Source organism: Neolamprologus multifasciatus, chromosome 16 (assembly GCF_963576455.1).
Source record: "Neolamprologus multifasciatus chromosome 16, fNeoMul1.2, whole genome shotgun sequence".
NCBI classification, from domain to species: Eukaryota; Metazoa; Chordata; class Actinopteri; order Cichliformes; family Cichlidae; genus Neolamprologus; species Neolamprologus multifasciatus.
The window spans coordinates 5,401,147-5,417,216 of NC_140454.1; the positions used below are offsets into that span (position 1 = coordinate 5,401,147).

The 16,070-nt window shown below is 42.9% G+C and overlaps 1 long non-coding RNA gene across 1 annotated transcript in view; it reads left to right on the plus strand.

The window, feature by feature from the left end:
• Positions 1 to 16,070, plus strand: part of LOC146500090 (uncharacterized) — a 193,876-nt gene that overhangs the window by 34,207 nt on the left and 143,599 nt on the right. The gene's annotated exons all lie outside the window — the stretch shown is intronic.

Here is a 16,070-nt window from a genome sequence, read left to right on the forward strand (position 1 = left end):
TTGCTATTGGCGGTAACGGCTTCCTTTGATCCTTTGTATTTGGCCCCGCCCCCAGCGTCTCAAAAGTTCTTAAATTGGACTAACATAGCTCCATTTCAGTAGCAAAAGCGCAACATAACTTAACTCACGTTTAGCGAGGGAGAAAAAAACGAAATACATTTCAGAAGGTTACTGATACGATAAGTCAAAATAACCCATAATAGTCCAAATAAAAATAGCCAGCATGCATAAAAATACTAATAGTACAGAAATTAAGCAAGTGACAGTGGAAATCGTCCGCCCTGTTATCCAGTCATTTTTCGATCAGATAACATGTAAAACATGTTATCTGATGGAAGGACAAACATGGAAGTGCCCTTGCTGATAGGGACTAATACTCTGGATATTTTGTATGAAACAGTTGGCTTAGGAAAAGCTCAGCCAAATCATGTCTTACAGGAAAAAAACATCTATCACTCTCCACTGGTGAAGCATCTCTATCACATGTTCAAAACCCGTCAAGACAATGGCAGAGTGGGGAAAGTGAAGCTGCAGAGCAAAAAGTGCATTACTGTTCCTGCAGGGAAAAAATGGCCTTGAATGGATATGCAAGGAAGGTCACAACAACATCTGACACAACTCTGATGGTTGAGCCTCTAGAGTCAACCTTGCCTGGTGGGCTCTTGTTTTGCAGTTTTGTAATGACACGGCCTTTATGTTCATCATTTAAGGTCCCAGTTCTAGTTAAAAATGACACAGCACATGATATTAAAATACCTGCTGGCCAGGTTATTGCAGAACTCATCCTTCCAAAAGCTGTGTCATCCTTGACTGAAAGAACTGTCAAAACTCTGTCAGGTGACCAATATCCGTCAGTTCCAGCTACAGCTGCATGCAACTCTGTATCTGTGTCTGACACAGGAACACTCACCTTTGACTTTGCTGAGTCAAGCTTGTCTGAGGAGTGGAAAGAGAGAATAACAAAGAAATTAAACTCAGTTTCTGAAGTTTTTGCTCTTCATGATCTCGACTATGGCCACACTACTCAGATTAAGCACAGAATTCGACTCTCAGACCAAAGGCCCAAACAAAGGCCCAGACCCATCCATCCTTCTGACTACGAGGTAGTCAGACTACATTTAAAAGAGCTTCAAGATGCGAACATCATACGTGAGTCAGAGAGCCCCTATGCCTCTCCCATTGTTGTGGTCAAGAAAAGAAATGGCAACATCAGATTATGCGTAGATTATCGCAAACTGAACAGTAAGACCATCAAAGACGCCTACGCTTTGCCCAACATTGAGGAATCTTTCTTGGCTTTGACTGGGTCCAAGTGGTTCTCCATCCTGGATCTGAAATCCGGCTATTATCAAGTCGAAGTCGAGGAAGAAGACAAATGTAAGACTGCTTTCGTGACACCCATGGGATTCTGGGAGTTTAACAGAATGCCCCAAGGAGTGACAAATGCTCCCAGTACCTTTCAGAGAGTCATGGAAAAGTGTATGGGCAGCATGAATTTGAGTGAAGTCTTGGTTTTTCTTGATGATGTCATCGTTTTCTCTGCGACACTTGAAGAGCATGAGGAACGACTGCTGAAGGTCCTCCACAGGATGAAAGAATTTGGTTTAAAGTTGTCACCAGAAAAATGCCAGTTCTTCAGGACATCTGTCCAATATCTCGGCCATGTTGTATCCTCAGAAGGGGTCAAAACAGATCCAGCAAAAATAACTGCCCTCACTACCTGGCCAAGACCAGCTAACATCAAGGAGCTCAAGTCCTTCCTTGGGTTCACTGGATATTATAGGAGGTTTATAAAAGACTATTCCAAGATCGCAAGACCCCTTAATAACTTAACAGCTGGTTACCTCCCACCAAAGAGAAAATCCAGTCTGTCTGGCCGAACCCATAAGGTTTCTACAAGTGTGGATCTCAAAAAGCCATTTAATGGCAATTGGACCCCAGCCTGTGAAGATGCTTTTGAGACATTGATTCACAAGCTCACAACAGCCCCTGTTCTTGGGTTTGCCGATCCTAAGAAACATTATATTGTGCATACTGATGCAAGCACCCATGGACTCGGTGCAGCCTTATATCAAGAACAGGAGAGCAAGTTTAGGGTCATTGCCTATGCCAGTAGGGGCCTCTCCAGGTCTGAGTAAAGGTACCCTGCACACAAGCTTGAGTTCTTGTCTCTGAAGTGGGCCGTCACAGAGAAGTTTTATGACTATCTCTATGGAGCAAAATTTACAGTGGTGACAGACAATAACCCACTCACATATGTCTTAACCTCTGCAAAATTGGACGCAGTAGGTCATCGTTGGTTGGCAGCTCTTTCCAGTTTTGATTTTGACATCCAGTATAGAGCTGGGAAGAACAACCAAGATGCTGATGGGCTTTCCAGACGTCCGCATCCACATGACTGTGATGCCTCTGATCAGAGTTCTACTGATGAGGAAAATCGCATTGAAAGCTTTATTGCACAGCTCTTACGCCGCAACAAAGGGCCTGATTTTCCAACTGAGGCAGTAAAGGCAGTATGCGAGAGACATCAGTGTTCTTCAACTCTCGAGGAGGAGGCAGCGGTGCCATCCCCTGCACGAGTAGAATGTTTGGCTATTGGAACCTCTGCAATACCAGCAGATTTCTGTCAAACTGATGTAGCTGGTTTGTGGCCCTGTCGCAAATGTCTCTTCCCGATTGGGCACGTGAGCAGAAATCAGATCCAGTCGTCAGCAGAGTAATGACTCTTGTACTTGCCGGAAAACATCTCTCCTACAAGGCAAGAAGGAATGAAGACAGAGAAGTTCAGTTAATGACAAGAATAATGGATCAGTTAGTTGTAATGGTTGATGTCTTATACCGAAAACACATCATTCAAGGGGAACCCATGTATCAGCTCGTTCTTCCGCAAAGTTACAGAGAAGTTGCCCTTGACCAGCTCCACAATGCTGTAGGCCATCTGGGTGTTGATAGGACTCTGGACTTAGTCCGAGCTCGGTTCTATTGGCCCCGCATGACCATCGATGTAAATGACAAGGTCAGGACATGTGAAAGGTGTCTCAGAAGAAAGGCACAAGTTGAAAGGAGTGCTCCTTTGGTGAACATAAAAACTAATCGTCCCTTGCAGTTGGTCTGTATGGACTACCTTACATTGGAACCAGATGAGAGAGGGACTAAAAACATCTTGGTCATAACAGACCATTTCACTAAATACGCAGTTGCAGTTCCGACTCCTGATCAAAGAGCAAAGACTGTGGCAAAGGCCTTGTGGAGCAATTTTTTAATCCATTATGGATTTCCTGAGAGGTTGCACAGCGACCAGGGTCGTGATTTTGAGTCTGCCTTGATCAAAGATCTTTGCTCGCTGCTTGGGATAAAAAAGACGAGGCCCTACCATCCCCGCGGCAATCCTGTCGAGCGGTTCAATAGAACCCTTCTTCAAATGCTAGGGACGCTAAAGGAAGAAGATAAAGTTCGGTGGAGAGATTTTGTGCAGCCTTTAGTACACGCATACAACTGTACAAGGAATGATACCACAGGTTTCACTCCCTACCAGTTGATGTTTGGCAGACAACCGAGGCTCCCAATCGACATAGCATTTGGCCTATGCCCTGAAAGATCCAGCAGCCTCTCTCACTCTGAATATATCAAAAAGTTGAGAGAGAGTCTCGCAGAAAGCTACCAGTTAGCCATTGAGCACAGTCAAAAGAGTGCTTTCCGGAACAAACAGAGGTTTGACAGTAAAGTGCGGAATCCACCCTTGCCAAGGGAGATAGAGTCCTTTTAAGGAATGTTGGCATCAGGGGAAAGCACAAAATCGCTGATCGGTGGAGCCGAACCGTGTTCACTGTGATCAGACAGATTCAGGACTCGCCTGTTTTTGTGGTGGTGCCTGAAGGAACTGATGGGCCTGAAAGAGTGCTACACAGAGATCTGCTCTTACCTTGTGGGTTTCTCCCACCCACTGTTGAAGAGACAGCACCCAAAGTAAAAGTGTCACGGTCTAAACCTGCAAACTCACCACCAGTTAACACATTTGAGACTGATTCTTCAGAAACCAGCAATGAGGAGAGCACTGAAGATGAAGTTGAGTATTACTCTCTTCATTCTCTACCCTGTAATGAGCCTAATGTATTGCAAGATGGACTCCAAGAAGCCGACCAGATTGCAGTCACAGACAGACTGGCTGGAGTAAAAGTCCACGAAAAGTCAGCTACAGAAGACATTTTGGGACAGATAGATCAGCTTCACACTGTTGAATCTGAGTTGAGTCCAGAGCTCTCTACTCTAAATCCAGATGCTCACGAATTCCAGCCAGTGACAACCCAGAACGGAGATGATGAGAAGGACCAGGTTCAGGGGTCACCGCTGCATGAGATCAGTTCAGCTGAAGACAGCCAATCTAAAGATCTCTCACGCAGTTTGGGTGATAGTCGTACATTGATTACAGAAGTGAGCAACAAAATGAAAGTTGTCGAGGAAGAAAGAAAAGGAGAACCAAATCTCTCTAAAGATGGCCCTAATCATGAAGAGGGTGTGGGACTAAGGAGGTCATCAAGGGAGAGATCAGCTCCAAAGAAGCTAACTTATCCAACGTTGGGAAATCCTTTGGTGACAGTCATGCACTCCATTCTCTCTGGGTTAGACCAAGCTTTCACCCAAGCTTTCACCCTTGACAGTGTACCCAGCGTAGATCAACTAATGCCCGGGACTGCTGAAACAGTGTAAAGTTCCACATGCAAGGATGCATGCGGCTTAAGGGGGGGAGAATGTAACCCTCTCAAGGTTATCCACTGCTGTTCAAGCCAGTGATTTAATGTTTAATGTATGTAGTACTAATTCTGTCCAACAGGGGGCAGTGATGGCGCTATAGTTGTCCTGCGCTGCGTTATGCGGCAAGAAGAAGAGCTGCAGCGGAGCAGATAGCCAGCAAGCTAGAAGAAGAACGCACCGAGCGCATGGTGTATAGAGATTGAAAATGTGACGTCATTCAAGGGTAAAACCGCAAAGAATTCTGGGAACTCGTGGCAAGCGGTACTAGCGCACGCAGGCTTACAATTGAAATCAGTTACACAGCGATAAAAAGAAACACAAAAAACTGTCAAGAAGCTGTTGTATTATTAACTGCAATAGCCGGTCGCATGACAGCCACGGGAAGCCGACGGGTAAAGAGATCGTTGTTTTTTTTTTTTTATCGGATTACGTCGTTGAAGAGAAATTATTCGAGCCATGTTTCTGACGTAAAAAGAGGCGACAGATGGCCTGGATTGCAGCCATTCAAAGACCAAATATAACGTCCCAGAACACTCCAGCTCACAGGTTAGTCTGCTCCAAGCATTTCCACAAAGGTCAGTGTTTTGTAGTAGTTAATACGTCATTTTTCATAACATAATTGGTGATATAGGTTACAAGCAAGTCTGGCGCTGAACAGAAATTGTGGCGCTATGCTATCACTAATTGCCCAGTACGATTACAGCATACAATATTATTGTCACTGCTACATTTCTGTAATGCGAACCAGAAATTATTTCCACTACTAATTAATTATCGTTGAGCTCAAAGGTCCTATTAGTAAACGGTTAACGAATGTGTATTTATGAAGACGATTTGTGAGACTGGTAAACTTATGATACGTACGATGGTCTTTCGTTCTACACGGTGCATTTCATGGTCCTGTACTCATCCGTCGGTAAACTGTACCTGGGCTTGTTGCAGTGACCTGAAGTTACTGAACTTCATGAGTGTATGCACTTACTCCAAGAACCGTATAATTATAAATATGAGCGTGGTGAAAGTTGGGCAGCATGCTAACGTATTTTGTCCACTCTGTGTGCTCGTAAGGGTATAACCCTTTCACTCCTTTGAATTTTTCCTCGTATCTTTTCTTTGCCTTTTCATCAAGTCTGTCTTTGTACGGACCGGAATTGTTCTCCTTCGTTTTGTACATAACTTTTTTGGGGGGCAAAGAAAAAGCAAGAAGGTATTGGAACCGGAGAATGAACGTTTTGCGGTGCTGCAAATGCTTGCATTTGATGCGGTACTTGGATTGTTTTGCCACGAGTTACCGGCATGCAATGCGCGAAAGTCACGTGGTCTGTCAATCTCTATTGGAAGAGAATAAGAACCTTTTTTCTAAGTGTTATGGTTTTTATAGTTACAGACTATTAGGATTTGCTTACCACGCATCCTTTTTTTTCCAGTTGTTTTCTTACTGTGTTGGGACATAGTGCGAGAGACAGTTACTGGATACTCGATCGGCGATTGGAAGGCGAATCCAGTGGGGTTTTTTCCAGAGACGTATCGCTCCACCCAGAAGGACGGCGAACGAGGATTTAACTCATCTTTGCAGATAAGCACTGGGCTTATCCACACACACACTACCCGGGTAGATTGACAAAGTTTTTTCTCAGAGCTCTGAATTTGTTTTTGTTTTTTTGTTTTTTTTTACTTCAACACCATATTTTACTTTTTGTCCTTTCCTCACCAAACCAGAGTGGTTGGTGGAGGTAGAACTGTGACAAGAGACATAAATGGACTAATACTAATATGGAAACTGAACTGACTGATTGAAGGGGGGATTATATTGGGTTTTTGTCTCATAAGTGTTGTTAACATTCTGCATATTATTGAAGTTGCTGATGAGACTGTTATGTGTTGTGTTGTAATAAATGTCATAGAGTGTTCTCTATAAGACAGCTTAAGGAGGTGTTCTAGTTTTCTTGTTCCTCTTCTTCTCATTGAAAGTACCTAGAATATCCATGTCCCTAAGTTAATCAATTAAGGGATCTATTACACCTGCTAATATGGCGCCTCAACCAAAAATCCTGGCTACGCCCCATCCGGTAAGATCACGCTCCAGAGCCCTACTAACATACGGATCTAGAAAGAAGACACTGCATTTTTAACTCTGAGGGAGATGGAGAATGAGCCTATTTCCAAAAAAAGTGGAGTGTGTTCCTTTAAGTACTATATTGTATATACTGTCAAAAACTAAAGTGTACATAGCAGTTGTTGTGTCTTGTTTACTGTATCACTGACAGATAATTTCAAAGTCAAGTGAACGCCACATTATAGTGAGATATTGTGTAATGTGAAATACTGTAAGCAAATGAATAAACAACCTAATTCTTGCTAAACCTTTGGCTCTGTTTTGTTTGAATCCAACTGTTTTTTGCAGATGTAAATAAAACATGTTGTTACTTTTAGTATTATTATTATTATTATTATCATCATTATTGCACTAAATACATTTTAAATAAAGGATACTTTGATATACATTCTACTGTAAGGTTGGAAATGTATTTTCTTCACAATGAAATATCTTTTGAAATGTATTTTGGTTTGAAAAAAATATATTTTCAATTTTAAAAATATATTTTTTTGAGCATCACAAATACAACATATATTTAAAATATATTTTGACCAGGAAAAATGTATTTTTTTTTTTTTTTTTTACCGTATGGGAAACAAAAACTGTAGTGAGACGTCATCCTTATATCGCCTTTGGAATTTCGCAGCCTGTAGGGGAGCCCTGACCTGAATTTAAAAAAATAATTGGAAAAAAGCACTATGCTGCTAGAAAAGGAAAAATACATATTTGCAAAATATCTGGATAAATATTTATTTTACTGTCTGCCGTGATATGTTTACAATGGGACTTCTGCTCCTGAACCTCTGCCCACAGCGTCTGTAAATGGGGGCTGTACAAAGTCACTTCATCTTTACGCAGGACTGTAAGCTGTCATCTGTGAGGAGTGAGCGGTGTTTGTTTTTACCATAGTTCATGGTGGAGAATAGCTGCTCACATAAGTATGTGGATCCGAAGATCCACACTTGGCATGCCTGGGGTTGAAAGTCTCGATAAATGCTGGCACGGCATTTCAGCGGGTATGGTTTACGTGAGTATGACACTTATTTTGAGCGATGAAAAATAATAACATAATTTTATTTTTAGATTTCAAGATCACAATAATCTTCCAATTTAATAATTTAATACTTCAGATAAATATAATTTTTTTTCTCCGAACCACGTGGAGCCGCAGTATAAGGACTAAAGAGCCGCAGCTTGCCGACCCTGCTCTGACCTGTTATAGCGCGAGGCGATCCGCGAGCGTCCGTCACACGTGACTGGGATAAACACAGGGTTAAAATACGCCGTCCGCCGTGACGTGTTGTTTTTCAGCTGCTGTTTCAACGACATAAAGAAAAGGTTTCGTCATATAGCAACGGTTGCTATGGGCGGTAACGGCTTCCTTTGATCCTTTGTATTTGGCCCCGCCCCCAGCGTCTCAAAAGTTCTTAAATTGGACTAACATAGCTCCATTTCAGTAGCAAAAGCGCAACATAACTTAACTCACGTTTAGCGAGGGAGAAAAAAAACGAAATACATTTCAGAAGGTTACTGATACGATAAGTCAAAATAACCCATAATAGTCCAAATAAAAATAGCCAGCATGCATAAAAATACTAATAGTACAGAAATTAAGCAAGTGACAGTGGAAATCGTCCGCCCTGTTATCCAGTCATTTTTCGATCAGATAACATGTAAACAGTGGAATTCACTAATATCAGGAAATCCTGATTTTGCCACAAAAATTCTCCTGGCCGAGTTTATTGTGGACTTAATAGAAATAGCACGTGATCAAATCGTACGTGCATGTAAAAAAGCAAACATTCCAGCGACAGAGGAGGGTCTGTCACCCGTATTTACTGACAGCTTTTCTCAGGCCTTTGCAGATGTTCTGCAAGTCAAGGACGGAGACCATACAAGCAGCTCTGTGGAACTAACTGATCTTATGGTAAAAGAGGTTGTACGGAGTGTTAAGTCTGCTGACAGCGAGTCAGCTGGGAAGGAAAGGATAAGGCAGCGCATTATTCCTCCAAAAAAACTGGAGAAAATGGTTAATTCTGCCGTCCAAATGATCAGAGGGTTTTGTTCTAAAGTAAACTGTATGCCCTCATTTAAAAGGCGGACAACAAGTCCAGACGAAGAACCACATAGTTCTACACAGGTAGAACGTCTGGACATTAAAGTAGACCTAGAGAATGTTCTAGAGAAAGTTGTAGGCAAAGAACAAGAAATGCATGTAACTGGCCACAAGGACAGCTTAAAGACTGAAACCTCTAAAATTGTGCATGCAACTATCCAGGAGGCTGTCAGTGAACTCAGTGAGATTATTGACGAGGAACTGATTAAACTTGTCAAATATAGACCCCTTCTATCTGATATTGCTGAAGAGAATGAGAGTTTTATATCCAGTCTTGCTAATTCAGTGGTTGAAGATATTTCAGAAGGGCCCTGTGGTTCTTGGAGTCTTGCACAAATCAAAGAGAAGATTCTGCAGTCATTGAAAAAAGCTGCCGATAAGATTAAATCATTCTTTGCAAAACGTTTTGCAAAAGTAATGATTCTTCGCACTGCCATACAACTGTGGAGCAGATGCCACAGCACACCCGCTGCTAAAAGCAGTGAGTCAGTGCAGAAACTGGTTGAAGATGTCAACTCTGTAATTACAAACAAGGAAATCCTTTCACAGGGTAAATTAGTGGTGTCTACAGAATTACTTACAGATATTCTGCACCAATATACCTCAGAAGGCACGGGACCTGAAATTGTCCCAGAGCAAATCGTCACGGCAGAAAGACAGAATATTCTGCATAATGATCTGCGAGCTATAGCAAGGCGCTTCTTGGGACTATACAGATGGTGGTTAAATATCCAGGCAGAGAGCCATAGCCAAAGAGTCATACTGGCTCTATTAGATAAGCAGGAACGCATGTTATCACTGCCATCAGTTACCACAGAAAATATAAAACCCAGCCCAGTGGCAGAGTTTTATTGTAAAGCCAGAAAAGCAGAAAAAAAAGCAAAGCTTCAGCTCATCCTGCACAAGCTCATCTCTACAACCTTTAAAGAGGCAAACGTGCCGTGCACATATCAAGACCCAAGTCACATCCTCACTTGGCTCTTGGACTATGTATGGGCAGAACTGGAGGATGAAGAGATTTATATTACACCCAAAACTTTTAAAACTATTGACAAAAAACTTCTGAAAGACCTCTGCAACACCATGGGCTTTGTAGAACGTGTTATAGTTTCAATGGAATTACAAGAAAGTGAAACTGCAAAATGCATTTTGGCTAGTTTAAAAGATCGTCTGGGAAAACCAAAAGCGAAGCGTTCTGCCATTGTCAGGTTCTTTTGCGCACTGGGCAGAGCCATCGCCAAGCCATTCAGACCAAATACTTAGTCACCAACTTTTTTTAATCTTGAAAGAAAGAAATGATCCAGTCTTTCAAGATCGATACACAATTCACACAATTCCTGTATTCCATCTAAATTTTCAGCTCTCCTCTGCCCTCTGTCCCCTTCTCTCCAAACACCTCTCCATCAATTACTTTCTCCCCTCCCTTCTTCATCCCTTTTCTTTTTTCAGCTTCATCCCCCAACCAGTCCCGGCAGTTGACTGCCCCTCCTGAGCCTGGTTCTGCCGGAGGTTTCTGCCTGTTTAAAGGCAGTTTTTCCTCCCCACTGTCGCCTAGTGCTTGCTCAGAGGGGATTGTTGGGGGTTTCTCTGGGGTGGCTGTAGCTCAGGTGGTCAGCCACTAATCAGAAGGTTGGTGGTTCGATCCCAGGCTGCCTCCTGGCTGCATGCCAAATATCCTTGGGCAAGATACTAACCCCATGTTGGCCTACTGGTGGTGGTCAGAGGGCCCGGTGGCGCCAGTGTCCGGCAGCCTCGCCTCTGTCAGTGCGCCCCAGGGCAGCTGTGGCTACAACGTAGCTTGCTATTGCCAGTGTGTGAATGTGTGTGTGAATGACTGAATGTAGTGTATTTATGTAGCGCTTTACTCAGTCCCTAAGGACCCCAAAGCGCTTTACACTACATTCAGTCATTCACACACACATTCACACACCGGCAATGGCAAGCTACGTTGTAGCCACAGCTGCCCTGGGGCGCACTGACAGAGGCGAGGCTGCCGGACACTGGCGCCACCGGGCCCTCTGACCACCACCATCATCTCCCTACCCTGTGTTCACTTTATAAAACACAGGGTAGAGAGATGGGGGGGGGGGAACAATAAACATAATTCGTTAAATTTAACATGTGTCAGATCAGTGTCTTCATTCAAGAATAATTCATTTTAATTTTATCACTTTAAGCATATTTGCACTGCACAAGACACTTTGCACAACACTGGACATTATATTTCTTCATTTCCATTTAATACTTGTACAGCTGCTGTTATTGTGTGTATATATATTTATATTTCTTCATACATTCTTATATATTTCTATACTGTGTATTGTGTATTTTGTTGTACAGTTATTTTATTTTCAACTTTAACTTTTATATTTTATTTTATTCCTTCCTAGTTAAATTTACCCTTTTTCATTTTCATATTTATTTCCTATCTTATTCATAGCCTTTTCTTTTTTCTTTAGGTCACGAGCAGTTGTGTAAGCATTTCACTGCATATCGTACTGTGTATGACTGTGTATGTGACAAATAAAATTTGAATTTGATTTAAAAACAAGAAATGGGTAATAGTGTATTTTTGTGTATAATATTCATACTTTACTCATTGTAAATGGTAAATGGCCTGTATTTATATAGCGCCTTACTAGTCCCTAAGGACCCCAAAGCGCTTTACATATCCAGTCATCCACCCATTCACACACTGGTGATGGCAGCTACATTGTAGCCACAGCCACCCTGGGGGGCACTGACAGAGGCGAGGCTGCCGGACACTGGCGCCACCGGGCCCTCTGACCACCACCAGTAGGCAACGGGTGAAGTGTCTTGCCCAAGGACACAACAACCAAGACTGTCCAAGCCAGGGCTCGAACCGGCAACCTTCTGATTACAAGGCGAACTCCCAACTCTTGAGCCACGATCGAATTGTATCCAAATCCCAGAAGGAAGAAGAAGACAAATAAAAAAACAAAAAAACAAAAAAAAAACAAAAATATTTTTCTCTTTCTTCCCAGGTCAGTTTTGGTTTTAAATCCTGATTTGTATCAACTACCAGTTAACCCATATTAGTTCCTTTCATGTTAAGTTTCTTTTAGTTGTTCTAACTCTCTGATCAATATAAGTCCACTTAGTTCCAAAGCAATGGCACTTTTGCACAGCACTGCATGTATGGCATCAAGATATAATTGAAACCCACTGACCCTGGGAGTTGTCTGGCTTTTTAATGGATGGTTTTAACACCATTCAATACATCTGCAAGTTACATCGGGTGCAGACATTCATGTTCCCTCCATTATTCATCATCATCTTTGTCACTAGTTTACTTGCAGTTATTTTTATTCATTAAATTAAGCAAAAAACTTGACTAACCAACTAATCTAAAACTAAGAAACACTAAAATATGACCTTTAATTTGAAAACCGGCTAAAAAAAATATCCCCATTCAAAAATGTCAATTGACAATCACATTGGTTTAGGGAGTGATGATGTCACAAGGACGCCTTTAGAATCTTAGATCATTTGAAAATTTTGCATAAACAGGAGTGAGAAGCAGCAATTTTCAGTCGGTTTGTTCGCAGCAGTTGTTTTCTCAACCTTCAAATGTTCGACCAGAGAAACATTTGAAACATTTACAGAACAAAATGAAACAAACTGAAGAAGAGAAGCTTCAACTAGAGGAGAAGAGCAGACAATGGAATAGAAGCAGAAAATAAACACTTGGAAGAAAGACAAGACCAACAAACTAAGAATATGCAACACCAGCAGAGGCGTAATTTCCAGGGGGGTTAGGGGCGTTATGACCCCCCCAATAATCAGACCCAACCAATATAACCCCTTCTAATAAAATTATGAATTATCTTGCATAAATAGGCTGTTTATTTTCTTTACTCATTTCAGGTATTACCAGCAAAATAGTTGCATGTTTAATCATCTGGGAATTCACCCAGATTTATTGATTTAGACAGAGATCTTGACACCCCCCCCCCCCCCCCCCCGATGTTCAGCACAAAGTTACGCCGATGAACACCAGCCTGACATAAACATTATTAATGAAATTACATGTGGTTTTGAAAAAAGTTCACTAATATTAAAGCAACAGCATTTAGCAACAGCAACGTAGTCACAATGTGACTTACGTGACTTCTGTGGTTTGCATGCAGCAGTCACCTTTTATGGTTCTATTGTCCCCTCCCCCCCATCTCTTTACCCTGTGTTCTTAAAAGTGAACACAGGGTAAAGAAACTTTTGACGAACACACAGTAACAGTGATATTTGTCTCCCTCTACTGGATAAACACTTTGTAACTTTAACATGTTAAGGACAGAGCAGAAACCATCCACCCCCTCTTTAATATTTGTGGAATTTATTTCACCCATAGGCAGTTTTTTACTTTGATGTTGTTGACATTAATTTCATGTTTTTATCGGCTTTTGAAATGGATAAAAATAAAAAACAGTAGCTTTAAACAATAATTAAATCTTTTCGATGATAGACTTTAGCTTATCCAGGAATTGAAATGCCTTTTCTAAACTTCTCAACACGTCACCCGAATTATGTTAATAAAAAGGTTCAAGCTAACAAATAAATTAGTAATATTAAAATATTAACTATAAATTAATGGAACTGAAAGGAAAAATTTAAAATGAAATTCAAAATATTCAATTGTGCACCAACTATTCAACTATGTGTAACTGCTGTTACTGCTTGTTTGCTTGCTCCAGGGTCCTCCGCCACAGCCCACTGTACCGACAGGCCCGTTACCCTCCCCCAGGGCATTTTATCCTTGCAGATGGAGGGTACCCATGTCTCCAACATCCACTCCCCCTCATCACCCCCTACAAGAGGCCAGTCCACGGTGTTGGAGCACAGCGCTTTAACGCACATCACTCCAGGGCACGCTCTGTCATAGAGCGTGCCCTGGAGTGATGAAGACAAGGTTCTGTGTCATCTTCCTGCAAGCGCTGGAGGTGCACCACACCTTCGTGCCACATGTATGTCACGCTAATACGAGCATCATTGTTGTATGTCCAATCATAATGGCAACTGTAGTGCATACCCTGGCATGTACACTGTACTTACAAGATTAAACATCTGTCGCAGGTCATAACATGTGCAACAAGATGTTGCTGCACAACATCTGCATCGGTGCTGGTGACATTGTGGCCCCAGATGAGGAACCCGAGGATGATGCCCAAGATGAGGGGGAGACTGGTGTGGAGGCAGTCAGTGGTGCACACTGGCGGGACCAGCTATCTGCTGAGGTGTCTGCCCTGGAGGAGCTACCCCCGGACCACGATTATTGTCAGCAGGCAAGTATCCCTTAGTGGTGCATCTGCACAGTGCTGGGATTTCACGTGACAGATCTGTCTTAACATGCTTGTTTTCACCATGTCGTTTTCCCACCACCATGATTACAATCTAGTGACATGGCAGCTGTCGGTTCCACCAGCCCTGCAGACCCAAGTGGAGGATGTTGCGGTGGACAGTGGGAATGAGCATGCCTGAGCAACATCTGGGGACGCCTATGTGGGATGCTCCACTCAGTACCTGGCTATGAACCGGGGGTCTTACCTGTGGCACCTCCCTCATCTCTGTGGTCCTGGTCCAGCGGACCAAGCAGCACTGCCCAAGACTCCCTGCTCAGGCACATGTCAGGCCTGGTTGATGATGTGTGTGCATGCTGGGACACTCAGGTTTATCCTGGACTGCAGTGGGTAGTGCATTTCCCACAATCATGTTGTGTTATACGTTGCACTGCTTTCATTTCCACAATTTGGCACGTGCAATAGGTCAGCCCCCCCGAAATTGTGTCATGTAGTTTGTGACAGACATGCACTCACAGTTGGGATGTTCCCACTGTCTTTATTTACATAACTGAAATAATTTTGTGGTTGGAAAAAATAAAAAGGTTGGAACAACAACATATATTAAGTTCAACTATGTACATTGCGTTGTATCAACAGAAATCTAATCACTGAAATAATCATGTTTGTACAAAACAAAGGTTGGGGTGTCAGCATAAATAAGTGGCTGTCTCAGTCCTTTTTCTGCTGCACTAGCTTTTCGAGGACGCCTATCAGCCTGTCCATCCTCTCGGCTCTCCGTTCCTCCATTTGCCGTTGCTGGGCCATGTCCTCCTTTATTAGGGCAATTAGCTAGGCCTAGGCCTCTGTCCTGGCACCTCATCCATGGCATCAAACCAGGGCCATGTTGCGGCAGTGGGCTTCCCACTTGCACCCTCACCCGTCGCTGGATACTTGCACTCCTGAGGGGAGGATATATCACAGGTGGCAGTTAGCAACAACAGCAACAGTGCAGGTTTACATAGGTGACTTTTCAGTGTTCCGTGTGGAGTTACATCTGTCACTACCACCGTACATACCTTGTATTTCCTTTTCAGGTTCTCCCATTTACGTTTGGCCTGCACAGGGGAGATTTTCCCTGCCAGGTCCATCTTCTCCACGATCTCCCTGACAAACGAAATATGAGAGCACATGTATATCAGGTCATTCCGTTTATGGCATCCACAGCAGGATGTACTGGCTTGGGACCACAGGGCAGACGGTTCACTGTCCCTTGTGCCTCAATACTTGTAGACCTCATACTGTTGCTGTACCTCCAACCCACTGCGGCAGAGTGTTTCGCACCCGTGAACAGGTGCTCATTGTCACGGCGGAGTCGTATAAGGTCTGCCGTCTGCTCCTTGGTCCCTGTAATGCAGCGTGACATTGGATTACATTCCCCACCATCATGCCCTTCTGTTTTGGCATTTCTCCATTTGCCGTCAGTTCAGCATTTACAGCTGTGTGGAACATACACACTGCAATGTCAGGCAATACTGTTTATTGCGGGACAGTTATATTTTATGCATTTACATTTTATATTTAATGTGCTGCGTACACAGCTACATTCCTGCCTGGTATATGTTCACATTCCTGTTTGCGGCACAGGCAGGTTCATATTAGTACAGTTGATTGCACTGTGGTGATACGTCTATTCATACTGCCCTCGGTCTAGTACAGGATTCGCAGCTTTGCGGGTCTGTGCATTTATGGTTACGTGGGTCGGGCAGGTGTCACATGATTCACCTTGACATTTTCTATTAACCTCCCA